Here is a 25,991-nt window from a genome sequence, read left to right on the forward strand (position 1 = left end):
CTCTGTTTTGATTCAGAATGCTTTTCTTTCTATCTAACACAATAAGCCAGAAATTCTGCCTTGTATCAAGCATTCAAGAACCAATAAATGCCTGCTATCTAGAAAAGTGAAATGTCCCTATGGAATTCTTGCTACCCTTAGACATTGTTAATATGTTCTGTGAAAAAAAAATACAAAAGAAAACATGAGTTTTAACGTTGCCATGTAACATAATGTTTAAACATTAGCTACTCTGTTCCTGTTTGTCTAGTTAAGTGTGTGATTGGCCAAGGAGGGAATTTCAGTGGGTGGATCTTCCCCCCTCTTTCTGAATGGTTGTTAGTGGGAGGAAGTCCTTGGGTCATCTCAGGCCAGTAACTGAAACTGCTTGAGACAGACATTCTTCCAGCTCTGGGAAGGTTGGAATTGGATAAACTTATCAAGCTTGGCTGGTTTTCTGGTTGACTTGCTGTGTCTGAGGTAAATACAGGTACTCTGCAGCATGTGGAGTTCTGCCAGTTCATTTAGAAAGATCTAGGGGCTTGGTTTTGTTTTTTAAAAGGTTGACTTTGTTTTAGAACTTTGGTCAAACTTAAAAATGAGTATAAATTGGCTCCTCAACTCTGGGAGCAGGAAGTGTTATATTTCTTCATGTTCAAATAAATCTGGCTCTGTTCCCTGCTGACCCTGCTAGGTTGTTGAGAATTTAATCTCATCTGTTTTTGCCCTGCAACTTCTTTTGGTCATTCAAGGAAACTGAGTGTCTTATACCTTCCAGAAAATATGAGGAAGGGTCTGGCTGCTGTAGTGGCTCATTGAAAAGCATTTGGATTTGGTGGCACAGTCTACGTGTCCAACCTGGCCACTGTATCTTTGAGCCCTCCTGAGCCACAGAGCCCAGGGTTTAGACCTCGACTTCATGTTATTTCATAGCAGTCCCACATTGCAAGGGCATCAGTTCCCCTAGGACAGAATCATGTCTTTCAGAAACTTCTGAGCTTTTCCCATCTTGAATGATTCAGCTGTTTACTTTGGGAGCCTAAACTTCTGAAGCTCTCTTCCTTGGGTTGACATCCGGGTTACAAATCCTTGCTCTCTGCTTGAGATGAAGGTAAGGAAAAGCAGCTTTCATTCTTTCACAATTAACCCTCAAAGTTAAATTCTTAAACCATATTCCCTGCCATACTTGACTTCTTCTTAAATTTTTATTTTTATTTGAAACAAAAATTTTTTTATTGTTGAACTGTTGAGTAAGCTGTCAGCATACATAGTTTAGGGTTAGGTCACCAGGAAATAGTCTTTGATGTCTGTGATAATTTTGTTGTTGTCATTTGTTCTTTCTTTCTGTTTTTCATAGGGGAAAGTATGAAGTCATCGTTCTCATTGCTATCCTCTTTAAGTCCAAGAGCAAAGTACTTCTAAAGGGCAGGCTTTGTGGTTCACATGGAATGTAAGTAGCTCAAATGGCCCCACTTCCAAGAAGCCTTCGTTAACCCTAAGGCTGAATGAAGTAAGTGCATTCTCTGGTTTTCTGCTGTATTCCCAGCAATACTTTGAGCACACTTCTCAAATAAATCTTTGCACATCCTCCCATCTCTAGGGAGAGCTCTGATTTCTCCTCTCATTCATTCCAAGAAGAAAGGTCAATACCAAGGACTGTATTGGACCAAGGGGGTGGTGGTGTAAATTTCAATTCTATGAGCATAGATAGAAGACTCCTTTTACTTTGTGTGACCTCTGGTCTCTGTTTGGTGTCTTCTCTTCAGAGTCATTGCTTTAGGTCCTATCCTGATTCATTAACTTATTTATTCATTTAACAAACTTTTCTTGAGGGCTTACTATGCATCAGATGTTGTCTAGACCTTGGGAATAGTTCAGAGATAATTTAGCCAATATTCTATCCTCCTATCTTAGATTTTAGTGGACTATCTCTCTTCGAATTCAGATGGTACAGTGAGATTGCCTTGGGCCTGCCTGAGTCTTGGGAGGGGTTCCCTTGCCCTGAGAAGGCTAACTGGGAAACTGGACTTTTTATCAAGAAAAGTAGGTGTTATTCACGTTTATGCTCCCATAGCCTACTCAAAGAGCTGATAGCTCAAAAGTTGTCTGTCCCAGCCCACCTTTGTTTTGAGCAGCAAGTGTAGAGCATCTGTCACGTGCATGGAATCAGTCTTGAACTTGATAGAATCCCTGGATCATGAAGACTATGTGCACAGCTAGCATGTTTTTGTGATTGTATCTCCCCTGGGAACCCCAGAGTCCTGGAGCTGCAGGAGGAGGCTAATTGATAATTCCTGATCTGGAATCCCACTAGCACCCTCTTTCTAGACCATTTTAGAGGCAAAACTACTAACAATGAAAAATTAAATTGTTTCAATCATTTGCTCACTTTGTTGTCTTCCTAGCTAGATTCTGGTGGGCAGACACCTTGTTGTCTTTACTCTGATATCCTGGGGACATTTAGCAAGATACCTCACTCCTACCCTTGTGGACTGAACAAATGCAAAGGTCATGCAGGGGGAAACAGAATGGTGCTGAAACTGTTCTTTTCTGCATTTTAAATGGCTATAAATTTCTTCTTAATTAAATATCAATAATAACTTTGAACTTAGGAAAATATATGGATGTGGTGTAAATAGATGAATAAATGTCTAAGCATTTCCTTTATTCAAGGTGTTGGGCTGGGACCTGTGGATTACAAAGCAGTGAATTGACCTAGACTTGGTGTTTAATGTGTATGGCAGGGCAGATAAGTCATATACGAACAATGAAATTTAGTTATGACTAATCATATATTTATTTTTGAGGTTTTTTTTTTTTTAAGCATCATAGTAGTGGCCACTGCTTTACCTATGGGTGTGAGTGAAAATGAGATTTGAGATTTGGAGTTGTGTGAAAAGAGGCACTTGTGTCCTTCATTAGTACCAAAAGTCAACCAGATGGCGGGAGTGTACAATATTGGGTGAGAGTTGAAGGATGGAGGCAAAGCCTGGGTCCTGTTTTCCTCTCTGCTTGGCACCTTGGAAGATCTGGTCTCACCTGTTACACTCAGCTGGGGAGCTGTTACAACTCAGAGGGACCCAAAGAGACTTAAGCTCTTAACTTGTCTTCTGTTATCTTTTCCTCCCCTGCCTTGTTCTTAAAAAAATCTATTTTTCTTTCTCTAGCTTTAAAATACCTGCACTGTGTTGTTTTATATATATTATCCTGCTGAGTTTGGTTGCCTAATTCTGGTATTTGACCCGTATTCTGTATAATGGTCTCAATTATTTTCAAACTTGCCTTTATGATAGTTCTCTGATTTGTACATATTTCCCATTTATTAAGATACCACATGTTAGATCATTGCCTTGAGTTTCATCCTCTAAAAATTATCCCTGGTTAAAGCTATACCAGGTCAGAAAAATCTGGCTACATGACATTTTAATAAAATATAAACAAACACCTTGGGGGTCATTGTCTACTTGTGCGATTCCAGGGTTCAGAAGTTCTGAGACGGCTGTGGCCTTAGAGAGAGGATTTTGGAAACAGCATCGCTCGTGCCAGTGTGGGAATCAAGGCCAGGACTGAGGATACGAACAGAGCATGCTGTCTTTTTACGACTGCCTTTTAATTTGGTCAAGATATGGCAGGTGACTTCTCTGCATATTTACAGTTTTTTAACTACAAAGCTACAGGGAAGGAGAGAGCCCATGCACCCCAGAAGCCATGGTAAACATTCAGAAACAACTGACCTGCCTCTGGGGTTCATTTGGAAGAGATAGAAGAGCTGCGGGAAAGACTGTGACCCAAGTTCGTTGAAAGATACGACTCTGCACATTTTTCCCTGCACAATTTTGTGCATCAAGTTCTCATGTTTTTCAGGGTCAGTGACGTTTGGAATATATGCCTGACTTCTGCTTGGCTCTCAGCCGATCTGGAATCTTTTGTCTTTGAGATGGGTTCCTATCTATGGGTTAATGACAATCACAGACCCGTAGCAAATGTTAGCAAAATTTTTGCAAACATGGGCCAAATTTTTGTTTTATTATAAAATGTAAAGTCAGAGCTGGCTTTGATTTTTGTACTAACATATCATACAAAACTAATTCACAGTTCTTCCAGATGGGTTCAGTGTCTGTGGCATACTGCCTGCTACTCTAAAGTGTACTTGGTATACAGGATGACGGTGAGGGAGGGAATAAAGTTTGTTCCTAAGTGGGGAAATATGAAGGCTTTGTGATTTATGGCAAGAAAGAGTTGGATTTTAAAAAGTTACCCTGTAACAGCAGCGTTATCTGAAGTTTCTGGCGGAAATGGCAGAGAACCAATATTTTACTGAATGATTCACACTAGGCATTGTGTCTGTGCTCGATGTGTATTATCTTATTTGTCATTACCATACTCTGTGAGGGGTATCCATTCTCCTTTTAACTAGGAATTCATTTACCTCTGGATTCTACAGATCATCTCTTTGTCTCTGTTACGTATCAGATGTGTGTGTATGTTTATCTATTAAACAAAAGGATACTTTGTTGGCAAGGAGTCAGAAATATCTTCCGGTTGGTTCAGTTGGAGGCTGACCCAGTTTGGTCATATTTCCAGTTCATGCACAGAACTGCAGCATACAGCTGTACAGGTTGCTTACTGTGGGAGTCCCTGGTCAGGGAACAAGTAGGGGCATAATCCAAACCCCAGTTCACTCACCAAGTGCACTCTTTGGTCAAGATTGTGTCTGCTGGGAGGAAGCAGTACCTTTTTCTAGTTTATTCATCTATACTTGCAGTGACTCTGCTGATGCAGATCCTTTGCAGCAAATGAGCAACCCAGGAAAGGAACTTTGAAACTCTAGGTGGTATCTTGTTCATCCTGACATCTTGGGATGTTTGTCTCTTCATTTCCCCCTTCTCTATTGTGTATCTTGGGACTGTCCCTTAGAATTCCATTTTTCCTGACTGCTGATCTCACTCTGAGACTAGCCTGGGAAAATGGCTGGATGGAGAGTACCTGCCTTCCTCTCTCTCTCTCTCCACTTCCCCCTGGGCCTGTAGAGCTGGCACTGATGCAATGCCTCTTTACCCTTGCTAGGCATTACTCTTTATAAACTGCTTAGTGAATGTTCATGTTATTCTTTTCCTGTGTCCTTTCCTCTAAAACTGTGTGGATGGTCAGCAAAGTTTATATATATATTTAAAACCCCAGAGTTTCAAACTTTAGAAAATAGTTTAAAGAAAAAATCGAAGTGCTGTCAGTTCTTTAGTAAATATGTTTAGTTGCATAAATAAATGTTTTAAAATATACAAAGAGAAAAGGATTGTTGTAAGTTAATTAAAAATGTTTATTAAACATCTGCTTGATTCTTAGTAGTGTGTTACATGCAGGAACAGAATACAAAGAAATTAAGATGTGAAAATGGACTTATAATTTAGTTTAAAGAGATGTGAAAAGGATCAATGTAATATATCTCATATATAAATATTGGGAGACAGGGACCCCATGACACCAGATATGCTCTTCAAGCTCTGACTCTTATGTCCTCTGCCATCCTGCAAAGTTGGCTGACTTTGGCCTTCATTTCCCTTATCTGTGAGTGAGAGTCGGAGCTCTGTAATACCTTCCTCCCAGGCTATCATGTGCCTGGAATGAGATAATGGATGAACGATACTTTAACACTTGTAAGGCTCATTATATATTTAAGGTTTAATTGTCCTTACAAAGAAACATGAAAAGACCGCTGATAGTTTCTTTCAAAAAAATATTTTTCCTATTTAAATAACACATATTTTGTGTGAATAGTGTGGAGAGACTAAGGTATAAAGTTAAAGAAAAAAATCCCACAAAAATCAACTATAAGCTCCCAGTGATAATCATGGTTAGTATCTTAACGTATGGTTTTTTTTTTTTAACTCTTTTACAAATTTACATTAATTTATCAAAGCTGAAATACTATTACATACAATTTTAAACCTACCCTATTTTTCAACTAAAGATTCATAGGAAGCACATGGACAGCTATCTTTCTGGGCTATCAGCAAATATCGGCTTTAGATGTAGTTCAGTGATTTTGACCAGTAGCACTTCCTAACATGATTTCTTTTTTTATTTATACACAAAACTGACACATCTCTATAGAGTCATTTGTATATAAGCTCAAAATATATTATCTTTCCCCTTATCATTTTTAAGGTTTTTAACCTAAACATTTATGTTCAGGCTTTCAAATTATATCCTCTCCTGGGAGTTGAGAAACTCAATCTCAAGACAGTCAAATAAGAATATTCTAAATGAAATGATAATATATGGAAACACTAAAAAACCCTGGCTGTTTTCAGTACTGTTGCCCCTGTTAAGTTGTGGATTTCCTCAAGCTGTGGTATAAATAAAACTTTTAAAACACTGGAAGAGTTCCCAAGGAACCAGGCAGTATAAATATTTTAGAAAAAATGATTACCTGGAAGTTTAATTCTTTTGCAAAATGGGACTTTTCTTTTTTTTGGATATGAATGCTTTTCTTAATACAAGTCACATTGGGAGTTTCAAATCATATATGCTTAAAGAAAACAGTTTCCCACCGACACTGGTAAATATACATTGTCTCCTTTGGGCTATTTGATTTGTATCACTTGCCTCATCTTACTTGGTTAATCACACAAGCATGCTCGTGGTGATATAAATTGTCTTAGGTGACATGATACTCTCTTTTTCAATCATGATCAAATGTAAATTGGCAAAACATTCCTTTTGGGCATATCATTTTTCTCTTTGTAAACCAGTTCTGTCTTGAAATAAAAGAAATGAAATAGAGGTAGTTGCAATTACAGGTACAATAAGGTTTTATCACACACTCAAGGTTTCATGCCCCTTCTAGGTCCTGTCCTCCCCTCCCCCCTCTTCATTCCTTTTTCTCTGTAGGTCAGGTTAACAAGGAAAAAACCTCACAAGGATATTTAGAGGGTGAGAAAATGTTAGGATGGATCTGAATCTCTTTATTATTAGTGAGTTGCATAATAAATGCCATGGGGTTGGTAGGTTTTACTTCATCTGTTAAATATTAACAGTACTTGTACTTTCTGGGATATTGCTGAAGCGCCTGGATACCGCTCAGCCAATCACAAAGAAACAGGTTTCCATGGAAGCAATAGCACGGATTCAGTTCATTCTCAATGGAATGCACACAGCAAGACAGATCTGTAAAAATAACCCATGTAAAACTGAAGCAAAATATTTCTGGGTGTTTGTTTTGTGCCTTTTGGTGTGTGTGTCTGTTTTCCATTTAAAAAATAATCTAAAAATATCTGGGCACCCAGGAGAGCTTCCAGAAAAGCTAAAGCTCTTACCCCTTCCTGGCTGTTTGTTGCTTTTTCAGGCATGCATACCTGTGTGTTTGAAGGCCACAACCCCTTCCTTGTTTACATTCTTGAACACAATACTTTAGACCAAATTTTAAGATGAAAAACAGAATATTCAGAATGTGTGGTGAGCAACAGACTATTTTAAAGAACATTTATATATCAATAATAAAGAAACATAATTAATGATTTTTGATTCTCCTGTAAGAAGGGCTTTGAAAACCCTGTAAATTGGTACTGTAGTAACCTTTATCTTATAGGTGAAAACAGAAGCTCAGAGAGGTCAAGTAACCACTTCAAGGCTGCAGAATTTGTAAGTGGCAGAACCAGGTTTCCAGTCCAGGTTTACCTGATGGTATAGATGCTATAATCCTGCCTTACTATGCCATGTTTTTATTTTCATGAAGGAGAGCGTCAGTATTATTTACCTGTCCCTGAAGTCAAAACAAATTATCCCCATTCATATGCACATATATTCGTCTACGTATATATGCACACTAAACCCTGCTCCCTCCTTTTGCCATTGCTCTCATAACAAGCAGTGTATTTTTAGCTCTTAACATAGCACTTATTCTACTGCAGTGACTGTGTGTTTATCTGCTTCTTCAGGGCTGGGCTCTGAGCCCTGGTGATCATGGATGGGTTTAAGTTGATCTGGATATTTCCTGAGGCTAGGACTCTGCTTGGCACAATGGCTACTTTATATAAACAGAGTTGATTTAAAATCTACAAGAGTTTGAATGGCAAACCAAAGTTTTTTTTTTTTTATATAAACTCTTAGTGAAAAGCAAAATTGTTATGGGGCCAGGGGCAGATTGTTTGAATAAATGAAAACTTTTCACTTGCTCTATCCCCTGAACCAAGAAGTGTGCCCCGTACACTTGAATAAATGACTGAGATAAATATCTTGAAGCTTTTTAGAAGCATTATTCTTCAACTTTTAGTATAGTAATATAAAAACATGCTTATCTAATTCATATTTATTAAAACAGTTCCACTAAAATTAAAAATTGTCTAAGTACTTTAAAGTAACAAAAGTGGATTAAAAAATAATAGAATAGCTTTTTAAGACAGTTTCTTCCTCTATTATTTTCAATTTCTTAAACTTGCTTAGCTGACACACTAACACTTCATGTGTTGATTAGCATTGAGGAATCAAGATCTTTCAGTGTTCATTTTTTTAAAGATACATTTTACGTATCAAAACTCTCTGAAAACCATTTTTAGTGTGTAATTACCTAAGTGTGTTATTCACCTCCCTGTCTTAATAAACAGAGTCTATCGGATGTGACCTAAGCTTTCCTTTATGACTCAACACCACCACTCTGACTATTATTTTTAAACTGTGAGGTTGCAGAGTGATATCCTCAGGTGTCAGAGCTTATAAAGGATGGTTCTTGTCTGCTTGATTTCTCTTTTTATTTCCCCTCTGTCATCTCTGATCATTTGCAGTGGTTTCCCTGGTTCTGCTTCATAAATACAGTTCATTATATGTCTAATTCCATGTCTTCTGTTTGCTAAGGCTGATCTGTGGGTTTCATGGGGGTACCAGATAAGTCAGTAAGTTTAATCAGCTACTGTAAGGAGAACCCCTGAATATTTTGATTAGCTTTGGCCTATAGACTTCAGGGTGAACTCACTTATCTTCCTCTGTAAAATGCATGAGCTTGGTTTAAGTATACATTCCTTATCAATGCTAGAGTCTTTCTTCTGTTGTTATCATTGTTCAGTTTTCAAGAAGGAAAGTATATTTGGTTGAGTTTCAATAGAGCTGTCTGTTGAATATGTGAGACTGTTATAATTTGCAACAAAGACTATAACCTACTTTGTTATTTTGAAGAGGAGACATTTGAAAGGAGCTTCCTTTGGGAATGTTTCTAGGAAAAGTGACTTGACATATGTATGAATATATGTGTACATGTATATATAGAGATATATGTATATATATATATTTCTGTAAATTCACTTATATTCTATATTGTTTCTGAAAAGATTTAAAGGAATAGTAGTGACAATAGGAAAGGAAAAACGGGTAAAATTCATGGGCCTACATCATATTGCCAATAATTACCTTTTATTTATTTATTTATTTTTTTAATAATTACCTTTTATTAACTTGCCAGCCTGGTAATTTGTAGTTCTTTTTAGATATAATTACCTTCAAACTGTTCGTGGAATTGTGGCAGGATGTCTCTCGGTTATAAGTAACGTTGGAGGCTGGTGTGGCTTGGTCACAGTTATAATCTTGGGGAAGTTCAGTTTTGTTCTTTAAACTATCTAGGTGAATTTTTTTTTTTGAAGGAGTGTATAAAGGACATCACAGAGCACTGCTGTGTGTTTTCAACTATTAATTTATAAGAAGCATTTGAGATAACCAGAAATAAAAGAGTCAAGAGGTCTAAAGGGAAATGACTCAGGCACTCTTTTGAAAAGATATCAGCTAATGCAACTGTTATCTTTCTTACTGGCCTGGTGCTGAGGTTTTGCCATGAGAGGTCTTGCAGTGTTGATTCAACCAGGACAGTTGCTATTTTAAAGGAGTTTGATGACCAGGTCTCCAAATCTGATACAAAGAGTAGCTGCCTTTCCTGGTGTGATTTAAAGGGCAGTAAAAGTTCAGTCTGCCCCATGATCTCCTCCCCAGTGGCCTTACTTCACTTGAAAACTTTCATGGTTAGAGATATTCCATTGGATAAAGGCCTTGACTCCAGAAGGCACCAGTAAAGAAACTATATTTTACCTGAATATGCTATTAATGCCCTTTCTGAATACATGAGCAGATTAATAAATTTAGGCAGCTTTCACCAGCCAAGAGCAGAGTGTGAATGACTGAGAGATGCAAGATGAGAACATTTAGGATGGGGACGTCTGAAGCAAGAGGAAGACCTGGGAGGTAAGGGGTGGCTGCGTGGGGAAAATGCAAAGCCATTGGACACGTGGAGGTGCACTTGCTGACTGCAGGAAGATGACAGAAGGGGAGATGAGGGAATGAGGACTACTATACAGTTGTGCTCCAGGCTGATTCCACTTTTTGGAGAAACATAAATGAGCTGGGAGTAAAGAAATCCTGTCTTTGACTACTCTTGACCTTTTCCAATTAGGTTGTACAATAATTTAAAAGTAATAACTTCCTCAGCTTCCTGATTCAACATCCCACCTAATTAGCTAAATCCTTTTGACCTCTGCTTGGTAACTCATCTTTGCTCCTGATTCTGAGACCACACCGGTTTACAACTAAAAACATTTAAAGAAACTTAGCATTGAATGTCTTTTCTTTGTTTTGCTCCAGTCTTGTTCAGCAGTTTTAGATTTTTTTTTTCAGTGTTGTTAAGGCCAAATGATCACCTTGCATCCAAGCTATAATAACTAAATCCTAGTTCAATTCATTTATTCATTCACCAAATATTTATCGGATATTTTCTCCTGAAAACATTCTAAGCACAAACTCCTACTGCATGAAAATTGGATTCAATCAGCAAGTGAGGTTCTGGAGCAGATCTCCATACTCAGGGGAAGGGAAGAGAAAGGAGGAGATAGAAGATTCCTAACACAAGGCTGGACTCCAGTCGTGAAGGGCCCTGGGAGCCAGGTGTCAGGTACTGTGCTCAGAACTAGAAACACAAAGACAAATGAAACATGGCCATGTCCTTCGGAAGTTACCTTTAGTGCCAGAGAACTTGCCATTATACTATTCGGGGGGGTCCCAGGGCCCTTCATGACCGGAGTCCAGCCTTGTGTTAGGAAGCTTCTATCTCCCCCATTCTCTTCCCTTCCCCTGAGTATGGAGATCTGCTCCAGAACCTCACTTGTTGATTGAATCCAACTTTAATGCCATAGGAGTTTGTGCTTAGAATGTTTTCAGGAGAAAAAAAAATTAATTTAAATATATTTGGAGACTCTCCAGAAAGACTTTGGATTGTTTCCTCTTTGTTCCAAGGGTTGTACATTTTCCCTCATTGCCCCCACAGAGAAAGGTGGGTGGATTCAATTCAGTAGAAGAAACAGCCATTTTAAGAAGCTATCTGCATCCTTGAAATTCCAGCCATTTAAGTCTTTGGCAGATTGCTCTGTGCTTTTATGTGGTTTCTGTGAAGAGAATTTTGACAAAGAAAACTGCTAGAGACATGAACTTGGACATATGCAGTTTAGACTCCAAGGCTGATAATTTGGAAGAATTTTTCTAAATGTATGTTAGATGTGTTGCATTTTCATTAAGGTAGTCAGCAGGAGTTCCTCTACATTTTTATTTGTGATCTATAATGTTTTCCAGTGGGTTTTGTATAGTTAAGAAAATGCAAGAAAAATGCTCAATCCCTGGTCTTTGAAAAGCCATCTTTCCCTATCTCTAACTCATAGTGAAATTTTTCTTCACTTTGCTCTAGAGGGTTTCTTTCTCCCCCCCCCCACCCCCCTTCTTTCTGATAAATTCAATCATTTCTTGAATGTCTTTGTGGGAGAGATGGCTATTCTTTTTTAATCAACTATATTTGACATATAACATTGTGTAAATTAAAAGGTGTACAATGTGTTAACTTGATACATTTATATATTGTAATATGATTGCCCTTGTGGCACTATTTAGCACCTCTATCACATTACATTATTATCCTTTCTTTTTAGTGGTTGGGATAGTTAAGTTCTAGTCTCTTAGCAAGTTTGAGGATTGTAGTATAATATTGCCGTCTGTATTCATTACACTGTGCATTAGATCTCTATGGTTTAACTTACTACTTGTTGCAAGTTTGCACCCTTAAACAGCATTAATTCTATACTCTTGCCTCCCATCCCCTGGTAATCACCATTTCACTCACTGTTTTTATGAGTTTGACTTTTTAGATTCTATGTATAGGTGAGATCATTCAGTACTTGTCTTTCTCTGTCTGACTTATCTCACTTAGCATAATATGCTCAAGGTCCATCTGTGTCTCTGCAAATGGCAGGGTATCCTCCTTTCTCATGCTTGAATAATATTCCATTGTGTACATATATCTCTTTGAAATCTTGTTTTCATATCCTGTGGGTATATGCCCAGAAGTGGAATTCCTGAATCGTATGGTAGATCTATTTTTATTTTTTCAAGGAACCTCCATATTGTTTTCCATAGTGGTTGGATCAGTTTACATTTCCACCAACAGTGCATCAAGGGATCCTTTTTCACCACATCCTCACCAGTCTTCTTGATACATAGCTATTCCAGCAAGAGTGAGGTGATATCTAATTGTGGTTTTGATTTGCATTTCCTTGATGATTAGTGATGTTGAGCATCTTTTCATGTACCTCTTGTACACTGTGATGTCCTCTTTGGAAAAATATCTATTTAGTTCTTCTACCTATTTTTAAATTAGATTTTATTTCTGTTAAGTTGTATGAGTTCTTTACAAATTTTGGATATTAACCCCTTATCCAGTATATGGTTTGCAAAAATTTTCTGCCATTCTGTAGTTTGCCTTTTCATTTTAATTGTTTCTTTTGCTGTGTAGAAGCTTTTGAATTTTATGTAGTATTATGTGTTGATTTTTGCTTTTGTTTTTTGTGCTTTTGACATCATATCAAAAGAGTCATTGCTGAGGCTAATGTAAAGAAGTTTCTTTTCTGTTTTATTCTAGGATTTTTATGTTATCAGGTCTTATATTTAAGTCTTTGATCTATTTCAAGTTAATTTTTGTGAGCGGTGTGAGATAGGGATCCAATTTCATCGTTCTGCATATGTTTCTCTAGTTTTCCCAGCACCATTTGTTGAAGAGACTATCTTTTCCCTATTGGGTATTCTTGGCATCCTTGTCAAATACTAGTTGACTGCATTTGCTGAGATTTAATTCTGGGCTCTCTGTTCTGTTTCATTGGCCTATGTGTCTGTTTTGGTGCCAGTACCATACTGTTCTTATTACTAGAGTTTTGTAGTATAGTTTGAAATCTGGAAGCATAACATCTCTGATTTTGTTTTTTTTTTTTCTCAGAATTGCTTTGCTACTCAGGGTCTTTTGTAGTTCTACACAAATATTAGCATTGTTTCCTCTATTTTTATGAGGAATGCCTTTGGTATTTTGATGGGGATTGTGTTGAATCTGTAGATGACTTTGGATAGTTTGGACATTTTAACAATATTAGTTCTTCTGATCGATGAACAGAGGATGTCTTTCCATTTGTTCGTGTCTTCTTTGATTTCTTTCAGCAGTCTTGTAGTTTTCATTGTAGAGAGACATAGGTAGTTTCTCACCACAAATGACTGACTACTTTCAGTGGGGTAGAGTTGCTGCCAAGAGCTGGCAGCCTTCATGTCCCAGTGGAATGAGAGCAGAAGAGATGTCGTCGCTAGGCCCAGGTGGTTAAGAAGAAGGAGTCTTCTTCACTCTTTCTGCTCCTGTTCATAGAGAATCCAGAACAGGAAACAATGGTCATGGGGGATGGAGCTACAAGATGAGAGGAGCCAGTTCCAGAAATATCACTTAGAGGATTACCACTTCTCCATGAAGAACACCTAATTATGGAACTGAGAAATAAACTTGTAAGGTGTCAAGCATATAAGAGTTGGGAGTATCTGTTACTGCAATTAGTATTTTGCACCTAATTCTGTCTGCTTAGTACAAATCACAGACGTAGGCTCTTTAGGTGACACAAAGATGAGTGAGGAACACCCAGAAGTTTGAAGGAAAGAATGCAAACCCAGAAGTTTGAAGGAAGGAATGCAAACAATTATAAGACAAAGCAGATTTTAATCACTTAGAATTTTAATAAGACTCTTTGAATTGCAAGTGACATCCAATTTGAATTAGCTTTATCAAAGGGGGAATTTTATTAGCAGAATGCTCATGTTATTGATAAAAAGATTGAAAAACCAAGCAAGGATGTAATTGTTTCCTGGAAGAAACTGGAACCAGGGGCTTACATACTGCTAAGACTCATTCCTCACAAATCAGTTATGGCCAGGGGAGCAGGACTGTAGAAGAAATGGTAGCTCCTGTGGATATAACAGGACTAGTTGGAGGGGCTGAGAGAACAATACTCAGGAGTAAAGAAAGGCTCTTTCATTCTCAGAAAAAAGGAAAAGGTATTTAGCAGACAAAATAATTGGTTTCCTCTACAGATGGAGTAATTATTTGCAAATTCACCTTCCTTTTTTTTTTTTGGTTTTGTTTAGTATGTTTTGCATTGTTAACATTTCCTGTTTCTATGACTAGCTCCTAAGCTTGAATTAGATCTTTCCCTTTTGTTCCCCTGCCTTCCTCCATCCCTGACAGTGCCTTGTATATAATAGGAGCTTAACAAATATTATTTATTGGCTGAGAAAATGTAATTAGAGAAATATGGTAGACTCAAATCTCTTTAGGTTGTCTTAATGCAGACACTCTCTTTTCATCACCAAATCCTGCTCCTCTGCATGATACTTCAACTCCAGCTAGCTGTGGTTTCTGAACGTTCCCTGCAAGTATCTACCTCTGATATTTCCCCCTTGTTTTCCCTACTCTTGCTTCCCTTGGGAACCTAGCCTCCTCCTCCTCCCAACCAGTCCAAAGTCTACATGCCTGATCAGGCCCAGGGCAAATACCACCCCTGCTGTGAAGCCTTAGCAGCCCATCACATGGCACAGAGGTACCGCCTCCTCTGAACTCATCACTGTGTACCATCCATTACGTAAACATGTCTTGTTACATTGTCCTTGTGTAGTTTTACACTGTTACATTTTTTAACAATTAATCATATTTTTACCAGTTAAAAATATTATTTCAATTTTAATTTTCTTCTCCAACTAGATTGTAAATTCTTTGAAGAACAGGAACAATCGATCATGCCTTCTGTAGTGGTTGATGAAATAGCTTAAATGGTAGGCTCCTGATAAGTCTCTGCAAACAGATTGAATTAATTCTTATAGTCAGTTTCAAGACAGTTACTCCATATATAGCATAGCTAAGAATCTCCAAATATTCACATGAATACAGTGCTTTCTTAAATGAATATTTTTCCTTTCATTTTTAAATTAAAGGGATCTGCCAAATGGTTGAGTGGAATATATCAGAACTTTTTTTTTTTTTTTTTTTAGATACAACCTTAGGGATAATGAAGCCTATTGCACAGAGAGAAACCAGTCAGGCTGCTTATTGACTGTGTAGGGAAGCAGCTTCTATAGAATTGTAAATGGTAATCATTACTTAGATTGCTTTCCCTACACTGCCCTGTGTAGTGGTGGATGTACATGTGGTAATCTGAATGTGATATGTATGAAAAGCACAGGATGTGTGAAAAGAGGTGAGAAAAAGCTGGGCTGCAGAAGATGAAAAGCTACCACAGTTTCTGACAGGATGCAGTATGTGAAGATTAGAAAATACCTCGACTCTGAAGTGGGGTAGAGCAGGGTGGGGGGTTTAAATATTTGAAAACAGTTTCACCTCGCTGTTTCCTTACCCTCAGCTGCACCACACACCATCTGCTTCTAGGATTCTGCCCAGTGTCTTATGCTCTCTGGAATCTCCCTGCTGCCCTCATTGGCTTCTTTTCAATCATAATTGTCCCTTATTTGCAAGTGACACAGAGATTAGAGGCTGTTTCTTATTTTGTGGCTTTTTTACAAAATTATGAAAAGGCTCTGCCTGTAGTTGAAATAAACAACTCTTGGCTTTAGAGACATAGCTCCTCTCAACTTCTTCTCAAAACTATTTTCCTTGATTGCTAAAAATGTAACATGGAGTTTGATATTTGAGGAATTCATAGAATAACAAAAGGTTAAAAAAGAAATGACTTTAGAGTCTATCTTGTTCACGTCCCTATTTTAAAAATTTAAAAATTCCAATTACATCTAGAAAAAGGACAAAAAAAGATGAGAAAGCAGAGTTCAACACTAATAACCACAATTTTACAACTAAAGAATACATCTTAAATTTGAAATTCAGTTTAAAATTAGTATTACAAATCCAACAGGTAAAATAGTGCCCCAGATACATGTGTGGTATTGTCCTATGTTTTAGTTTACTTGGTTTATTAGTCAAAAAGCAAGCAGTTGAAATCTCCACAGTTTTAGGGACTGTGAGTTCAGACTCCATGTGGGATGTGGTTTTAGTATGTTAATGGACTGGCCCGCCCAGATCAGGGGAGGAATACCATCCTCTTTCTGGTTTTCTGTTTCATTGAAAGCCAGACTATTTTAATTTATTTTAAAAATATATTTCTGTCTTTTCTATTTCAAGATATTAAAGGTGTTTAATTTTAGGAAATATGCTTTATATTTTCATGCTTCTCAAAGTTTCCAGGAGAGGACTAGAAGACTGTTACTTGCATATAGGTGATGCTAATATGATGATACATACCACCACATCTTGTTTTTCTTTTCCAGCAACAACAGTTAACATTCATTGAATTCTTAGCATGAGCCAAGTTGTCTGCTTCTGTCAGTGAGTGAGGTGCTGGTTATTGTTGCCACTTTACTAATGCTGAAACTGAGGCTTAGAGAGGTTACCCAGTTTACAAGGTTTGAATCTGGACAGTCTGACTCCAAGGCCACCTACTATTATGCTACAGTGACTTTTTAGGCAAAGCTCTGTTGAGGTAAGGGGAATATCACCCTTGTTTCTAATCCAGGAGCACACTGAATAGAGCACAAGTGCTCAAGGAATGCTCTGTCCTTCTGGGTGACCTGGGATAAAAAGGAGAATAGGTATGTAGATGGTTTTCCCTTTTGAATTGTGACTTTGACAATTATACCCATGACCACTGGTGCCCTGGGAGTCACCATGGAAACGCAGGGTCCAGCTCTAGTTTCTCTTTGCTACTCAGATCTGGATAAGGACAAAAGGGTCACTCTTATAAATGATAAATATGTGTTTCTACTCTAAAAATATTTTCCTATTTGCTACCTTTTACCTCCCTGCCAAATGAATGTATATGGTAGAGTGCCTGAATTTTTCAGGTTGGCCGGGTAGTCGTCCTATTTTCCCTCATAGTTCCCAAAGGTCAATATTTTGGCATTCAAACTGTTATTTTAAAAATTGACTAAGGGCAGTGCCAGAAGCCATACAAAAATCCTCTGTGATATACAAGGTTTTGAGTTTTAGTTTGGGAAATATATGCTTAGGGTAGAGAAACAGCCCTCATACATTTCTTCTCTAGACCTGACTCTTTAGTCTGAGTTATAGGAACATCTATTTCATAGCAGTTTCAGTTTCAGATCCAGACATCTCTGGTGCCCTGGTCAGTTCCCCTGCAGTCCTGGTGCCTGGCAAGCAGCTTGCAGGTCATTGGCGTATCTCCCTGGGGAGTAGGCGCTTTATTTATGGGCCGTAGGAATTCACGATGAAGAATGAAGTCTCACTGGCTGCAATTTCTCCCCCATGTTGTTAATACAAAAGTCCAGCGTTCCATTCAAACCCGTGTTTCCAGATTCGAAGTCATGTATTCAGTAAGTGGACCAGGTTCTTCCCTAGTACCAGGGCCTCCTTTTATAGACTCTTTTAATTAGGTTATTTCAGGGTAATGAGGATGTCTGTGCCTTTCAGCTGAGGCAGCCAACAACTCTGCTTCCATTTACTGCAGAGAAACAAACCCAGGGGCAGGTGGGGCAGGAGACTTGAAGGCACTGCCAGTCCCACCTGATCTGCAACTGCCAGGGCCCAAGGGTAGGATAATGAGTGCGGTAGCCGGGTTCTCTTTTGCTCCTCCCTCCAAGTCCAAGAGCAGGTCAATGGGAAGTCAAGTGGGATAGATGTCTAATAATCATCCCTAACACTTATACATGTTTACGATGTTCTAGACACCTTTCCTCAGCCCTTCAAAATGTGCATCATTCGATCTTTCTAGGTATCCTATGAGGGAGTGACTGTTACTAACCCAATTTGTGGAGGAGGCTGTTAGTTGAAGCATAAAGAGGTTCAGTGACTTGCCCCAGGTCGCTGAGCTGGGAAAGTGCAGTGCTGAGATTTGATCCTGGTTGGTGTAAGAGAGAGACCTCCTTTGTTCCCTGGGTCCTAGGAAACTATGCTGTGCCTGACCCTCTGGGCTGTGGCCCTCGTGTCCTTTCAAAGGGAGATGTGAGCTGTGCCAGGAAGACAAAGGACTGAAGGTGTTCCCTTCACGTGACTCTGTGGCATGAATTTGACTCTGTGGCATGACTTCTCATGGTGCCCTTCCCATCCCCAAACACTCCGAAGCACATGAGGTCCCCTCCTCCTGGCTGCTCCGGGCCAGGCCATAGCCGCCAGCAGAGAACTGAAACCAGGTTGTCTCTGAAAATAGAGGACGTGGACAGAGAGGCGGCTGGCTCCTTTCTGTGCCAAGTGGGTACAGTGCCAACCCCTCCTGGAAGAACTCTCCCATCTTCCTTTCTCCTTGACCCAGCAGGAAAGGGAAACTGAGTCTTTAGGCAATTCTTCACTGCCTTTGAACACTGAGATTCTAGAGAGATGAGAGCCTGCACATTTATGTTGACTCTGAAAGGTCAGCCTGCCCTTTTTAGAATAAAAATCTTGCTTTTTTACCCCATGCATGGTCGCACTGGCCTTGCGTGGGTGTGTATGTGAAGAGTGGCTGCAAGAAGAAGAAACGTGAGGAGCCTCATTTAGAGCTTTTAATGATATTTGGGGTTGGGTTTGTCTATTGAAAGAATACTTGATATGGAATAGTCAAAAGCAGAATGACTGTCCTGTTCTGAATTTGAGGTTGTTTTTTCTTAGTCAGGGGGCAGCTGTTTTCACCCATTAGGTGGGACTGAAGAAAGCACAGGGCGTGCATTTCTCTGAGGGTGTTCTGAGAGCAGCGTCTATCTGTCTGTCCGTGGGGGAGCTTCCCTTTTGCAAAGTTTACTCCCCTCACTGGAGGATGAGCCGCAGGGTTTCTGCAGACTTAGCTGAGTGACACAGTTGTATAAAAGGCGCATCTCACGTTGGCAAAAGATAGCAGCTCTGCTCCCTCAGCTCTATAAAACTGTGATACTCGAGATAGCCACCCTGCCTCGCTCCTTCAGAGCAGAGGCAACCCTCAGATCCAGGATCGCGGCAAAGCCATGCCTCAGGGCGTCCCTCCACCGTGGCAGCTGTGACCTGGAGGTCCTGTTAGATGTACATTTATGCATGTATTTGTGTGTATAAATGTGTATGTGTGCATACACAGAGTGTATACATGCATGCATACATATATATAAAATATATCTGGAAGAACTAAGTTCTGTGTTTATGCAAATAGTACCAGGATGGGTGACCGATATTTTCCTTTATGAATAGGTTGTGAGAAGAAAAACTTCTTAATGAAAATCATAAAAGAAGAACTGAGAATGGTGTTTTCAGTCTCCATGGTGTAACGTCATTTTCCCCAGATTAAATTGTCTGTCACTACCTTCCTGGCTGGTTTCTCTCAGATTAGATTTCTTGGAGTCCTCTTGAATTCATTTCTGCATTTGGTTGCTTTATTAACTGTATATGGCTGACACTTAATTTTATTGCTAGAATTTGGTAAACATTAACAAATTACATGCTTCCCTTCTCCATTTCCCCTCATCCCACATGACTCCTCTGTGCTCTGCCCACCTTGGCCTCAGAGACAAGAACACTTATTACTTTGTTTTATGGTCATCCAGAAAATCGGCACCAGCTCCCGCATGGTGTACTATACAGAATTTTAATGAGCACAAAGCCAGATCTTCAGTTCTGCACTCTGATATGAGCAGAGTGACGTCAACCTATCCAGGAAATATTGAATTGATTTTAAAATTGCTTTCAGGGTGAGTAAATTGGTGGGACCTTGCATTACACTGAGGCTGCCCTACACCCACTCACACCTCCCTAGTTTATCTCAACACCAGAGTTATTAGAAGCCATCTGAATAGATGCCCTTCAAAATATAGGTTGAGAGATCTGGGAATGTTGGTTTTGTCTTAAGCCTCAGTTTTATAAGTTGCCATTATCCTAGATTTAAAATTGTCAGACATATTTAGCTTCCAATTTGAGTATTTTCTTTTTAATTCCAGGATTTGGTTCATTTACTAAAATTGGGAGTTGCTCTTTTGAATCACCACTTCTGCCCTTCCCTCTTCCCATCTCCCTCCTACGTGGTTCTTTTTTTTTTTTTTTTTTTTTTTTTTTGAGTTGTGAGTTGAGTTTATTTGGGGCAAAATTAGGACTGCAACCCGGGAGACAGCATCCCAGATAGCTCTGAGAAACTGTTCCAAAGAGGCAGGGGGGAAGATTAGTATATGTGTAGTCTGGTAAAGGAGGAGTACATGCAGTCAAACACATTTTTTTGTAGGGGGTTTCAGCTAGTCACAAGGAGTAGAGGTCACCATGTAGGGATTTAGTGCTTTTCTAGATATGAGGAGATGCAAGGGTCCTATGTGGTTCTTAAAGTACATTTTGGTGCTTCAGCATAAAGGGCACTATGTAATGTTTTCTTTGTATCCCATTCTGCTATATGAAATGAAAAACCCTAGCATCCAGTGTGCAAAAAACTGGCATTGTGAGCGATTTGTAAGAACAGGCGATATTCACCAAGACACTGTCTAATATCAAAGCCAGATAAACTCCATACCGAACACCGAACAATGAAAATCTCAACCCTGATGCATCAACAAATGCATAGCAAACCCTCCTTCAACTCTAGAATGTGGTTGGGTTTTTAGATTGCTACCGCTGCAACCATTTGCTTCTCTTTTTGCAGTCCTCTTTCCATCTTGCTAGTTTAGCTCGTGATTAATGAGTTAATTAATTAGTAAAGATTTCTAAAGTTCTTTGGAGAAAACACATACTACTTACTGTGAACCTGTGTTATGTAACATTAGGAGATCAGTTAATTCTCTAAGCTTCTTACAAAAAACAATAAAATAAAATAAGTAAAATAAAACCTTTAAAATGTAACTACAATGACTGCAGAAATTGTGTTAGCCTTTTTAACACCTAATTTCAGTAACTCAAGGTTTTGATTTTTTTGGTTTTTAGTTGGTTCCATGGACACATTCTGCTGGAGAAAATTCCCAGTAGATATTCTTTAACAATGATCATCACTATAAGCATCTCTGAAACCACCCTCCTCCCATTCAAGCGAATTTGACTATTTAATAATTTGTTAAACCCTATGAGGTATACGAGGAAATGTATGCTTTATTATTTGTCCTCAAAGAGCTTATAGTACATATATTTCAAAACAATAATTCATAATGTAAGACTGAATTTGATATGTCAAATGAATGGTGTAGAATAATTAGTGTCCTGGGAGTACGGAGAAAGTTCTCATTGTGGGTTGCCATGTTTCCCAAAGGAGCCCAACAGAGGAGGTTGGACTTTAAGTTGGTCTTTGTGGAAGTGGGGCATATTCCAGGTTGAAGGAGAGCTGGCAATAACAAAGGTACTCCTGACACATGCTTAGAAGTTAGTGCATAGATGGGCCTGACTTGAAGGCTGGTTCATTCAAGGTTAGGAGAAGTTTGGAAAGAACACCAGAGAAGAGAACACCTCAAAATACCAGGCTGAGGAAAATGGTATTTAACTTACAAAGAATAGAATATTTCATAATGCCTTGAGTTTTCAAGCAAAGAAATTATTAAATCCTTTAGTTCACCACTTTGAAAATGGTGGAAGAGTAATCTTATTTGTAAAATGATTAACCAACTGAGAGTACAGGAATTACATCAGGACAGAACAAAAGGGAATGTAGGACTCAAACTGTGCCTGGTGTGGGAGCAGTATCTACTTGCTCCTCCACCTTTTCCAATAATTTTAAGATGGCGGGGTTGGGCGGGGGGGACCTAAATCTGTCAAAATGCCTTCCACGTAGCAGTGTTCAATATATGCTAGATGGATATATGAATAAATAACCATTTGGTTGATGACAACAATAAAATGAACAAGAGCCATCATGTAAAACCTGGAAGGAAATTGCCTTTATATAACTTACTTTCTGTTTCATTAAAGATTAACTCATTTTTATCTACATATGACGTGAGGCTGGACAAGGAAACGGATCCTTTTTACTCTACATTTAAAAGACAGATGAAGAGCACAGAGCAAACAAATGAAAGCAAGCAAAAAGCCAAACCAAACCAAACCAAAGCCTGACACATCCTACATGTTAACAAACTGAAATAATGTATTGTTGATCGGTTGTCCCTTGAGAGAAGAGGTAGCTAAACAACCTCTTCAAGAAGGACATTTAAATGTTTTCCAGGTGGCTTTTATTCTGTCAGAACCCATTATGCTGAATGGGGATACATATTTACAGGCTGCTAATACCCAGCTGATAAGAAACCATATCTGAATTATTTCTAAGTGCCCTGGGAGCCCAGAGGCAGCTAAAATCATCTCTGCTCATATGTCACTTTCAATCAATTGCAGCTGTTACCTGAGTTGTCATTTACCCACAATCAGGGACTAGGACTTGAACTTGAATCAAACTTCAATTTTCTTGCACTTGAAATTCAGCAAAACAGTGAAAAACTAAACATAGTTAGTAATAGTAATGTGATGGTTTGCCTTTTAAAGGCACTAGGTAATATAGCGATAGGTTTTGGAATAATTACTCAGGACCCAAAATGATTTCTAATCTTGAGTAATAGTATTATTATTTATCTGTGTTCTGCAAATATGGGCTTTCCTTCAATGAAGATTTCATTTTTGGTACAATTACTAAGATCAGAGTTCATGTACAGTTGCCATATGTAAGATGTTTAGTAAACTCAGGGGGCGTGGACTAAATCTTAGTTTATTTTCTTAATATTAGATATTACCCATTTTTATTATGTAGGTTTCTTCAGAAGAACAAAACCCTTGAGTTGCCATTAGGAACCGGGGGGCAGTTAAGCCATGTAACCTCTCTGATTTTGTTTCTTTTTAAAAAATTTTTTTAAATTAATTAATTAATTAATTAATTTGTTATTATTATTATTGGCTGCATTGGGTCTTCGTTGCTGCTCTCGGGCTTTCTCTAGCTGTGAGAAAGAGTGGGGGCTACTCTTTAATGCAGTGCACGGGCTTCTCAGTGCCGTGGCTTCTCTTGTTGCGGAGCATGGGCTCTAGGTGAGCGGGCTTTAGTAGTTTCAGCACGCGGGCTCAGTAGTGTGGAGCATGGGCTTCGTTGCTCCAAGGCATGTGGGATCTTCCTGGACCAGGGATGAAACCTGTGTCCCCTGCATTGGCAGGCGGATTCTCAGCCACTGCGCCTGGGAAGTCCCCTCTCTGATATTCAGTTTTTCCATCTAGCCTATAAAATAAAAGATTGAACTAAATGATATCTAAGGCCTGTTCTTTTATTAGTTCTATTATTATTTATGATCCTATGATTTCAGCTGGTTTCCATTGCTAACTGGTGATGACCTCTAAAGTTCAAACCTGAAGGGAGGTAGTACATTTGCCTTGATTCATCATAGAACTGAGTGGGCTTCAACATGACAAAGCCTATTTACAGGCACACTGTGTGATTCCTCTTTTCCAGTCATTTGTCCCATTTGTTTACAGTGGTTGTTCTCAAAAGGTGGTCCCCAGACCAGCACCATTAGCATCATCTGGAGACTTGATAGAAATGCAAATTCCCAGGCCCTGTCCCAGACCTACTGAATCAGAAACTCTGGAGGTGAAATTCAACTTTCTGAGTTTTAACAAGCCCTCTAAGTGTTGCTGATGCATGTTAAAGTTTGAAGACATGAGGTTAAAGTTGCAGGTTGAAACTCTGAAGTGTTAATTCTGTACCCTGACCCTAACCCATATTCTTACAAATGTCCTCCATTGTTTATCAGAGAGATTGGATAAAATGCTTAGCTGGCTCAGCTCTATTGCTTGCAGATCTTGAACTGTTAATTTAGATTGAAAGCATTTTTCATTATTTTTCAAAGGCATCTATTGCTCTAATTCCCAGCTGTATACAAATGAAATCCTTTCTTTACTGACTGCTCAGTGATACCCTGTCTTGGTTAGGCCTATTTCCATACTGTACGTGTCACTCATCCTTGTTCCTTCCTATCTCCATTTCTTGGCTCATAAAGTTTTTACCATTGTCTGGAATAAATTCTGGATTTTCTCTCTACCAATCCAAATTGGTCTAAACGTGCAGATAATTACTATCTCTGAAAAGCTTTTCCTTAATCTCATCCCATGGGCACTCCTCCCATTTAAAAAAAATTTTTTTTTTTGTCTCTTGGATATCCTTAAATGTATTGCCTAGAACAGCCTTCCTCAAATGGAGTTATACAGCCCAGTCACCTGAAAGATGTTTTTAAAAATGTAGATTCCTGTGTGCTCCTCCCACTGACTTATTGAATCAGAATCTCTTGGGTGAAGGATATGCCTTTAGCCAGGTTCTTAGGAGATCCACATGCAGCTAGACAAGGTGTTTAGAAATCACTGAACTAGAACAGGGGTTGGGACACTGGTTCCATAAAGGGTCACATGGTAAATATTTTGGGCTGATGGGCCATACAGTATCTCTTACAATTATTCAGTCAAGCTTCAATCTCAACACAGCTGTTACAGTGCAAAAGCAGTTGTAGACAATGCTTAAGCAAATGGGTACAGTTGTGCTCCTGTACAACTTTATTTACAAAAATATGGTCCAGGGGCTATAGTTTTCTAATTCCTGAGCTAGATTATTATTTAATTTAATAAAAATCAACTACAATGTCTAAAAGTTTATCTGCACTCAGCAGCTTCTTTTGAAATGAACTAATAAATAAAGGAACCCAAAGTAAATGTAGCTGGTGGAACATTTTAAATTTGAACTAGGCAGTTGTCACAAAGTAATGCTACTAGATGATCTTAACTGAAATCATGCTGACATATGGAAACCCTTCGTGGTCTGGGGAGAGGGATAATGGGAAGCGTGGAGTATACATCTGAATTCTAATTAAGCCTGCTCATTTCTTGGTTTTCCATCTACAAATTATATACTACCTAATTGACTTCCTGACAAAGGGTTGGTTGAGGCGCAATTTGTTTAATGTTTTAAAAATGCTACTTCGATGCTGAGTGTTATTGCAGTACAAGGTTTCTAAGGAAGAACCAGGAATAAGCAGCGCTAAACGCTTTTTTGTTTGTTTGTTTGTTTGTTTTCTTTCTATTCCTGAGCAAAAGTTTTAGTTAAATGTCTCCTGGAAAGTGGCACTTTGCCCCCAACTCAAATGTCACTCTTCTCTCCCATTTCACTCAGGAAAACCTCAAACACATTGTGTGGGTGATATTGAAAGACGTCAGGATCAAAGTATATTTAAAGTTGCTAAGAGGAAGCAGATGTTCCTTTTAGCTGGGCAAAAGATTCTCAGAGTTTCCAGTGAAATATAAACTTCTTGAAGGCCCCATGGGATCATGCCTTAAAATGTCATGGTTTTATTTACGCCTCCCATATGCAAAACAGTGGTGAGATGTGTTGTTCTGGGAGAGACAGAGGAAGGTTAGTGAGCTAGAAACAATAAGGAACTCTATACTTGCAAAAAAAATTGGAACGGATGTTATCTTAAAAAAAAACAAAAAAAACTAGGACAAGATTAGAATAGTCCCTTCCCTCAATTCTGCTTTATATATGTATCTTTAAATATCTATCTCTGAATTATCCTGGTCAGCTGGATTACCAATTAGTTTTCCTTAATACTTTTTGCTCTCGTGTTTTCTCAAATAGAAGTAAGTTAAAAAAATTTTTTTTTTTTTTTCCTCTAGCTATTTTGGCAAGTTTACTTTGTCCATATGAACTTCAGGAATAACTTGTCTAGAAAGAAAAAAAAAAAGGTAGTAT

At 38.6% G+C, this 25,991-nt stretch overlaps 1 long non-coding RNA gene across 2 annotated transcripts in view; it reads left to right on the plus strand.

Moving 5' to 3' along the window:
• The first annotated feature begins 373 nt into the window (after positions 1-373).
• The window catches only part of LOC130855793 (uncharacterized), a 245,061-nt gene continuing 219,443 nt past the window's right edge, over positions 374-25,991 (plus strand). For both annotated transcript variants that reach the window (XR_009054377.1, XR_009054378.1), the window contains exons 1-2: positions 374-459; positions 1,337-1,489. This is a non-coding gene — a long non-coding RNA (uncharacterized LOC130855793). The remainder of the gene's footprint in view (positions 460-1,336; positions 1,490-25,991) is intronic.

Source organism: Hippopotamus amphibius, chromosome 6, assembly GCF_030028045.1.
Source record: "Hippopotamus amphibius kiboko isolate mHipAmp2 chromosome 6, mHipAmp2.hap2, whole genome shotgun sequence".
In the NCBI taxonomy this organism is placed as follows: Eukaryota; Metazoa; Chordata; class Mammalia; order Artiodactyla; family Hippopotamidae; genus Hippopotamus; species Hippopotamus amphibius.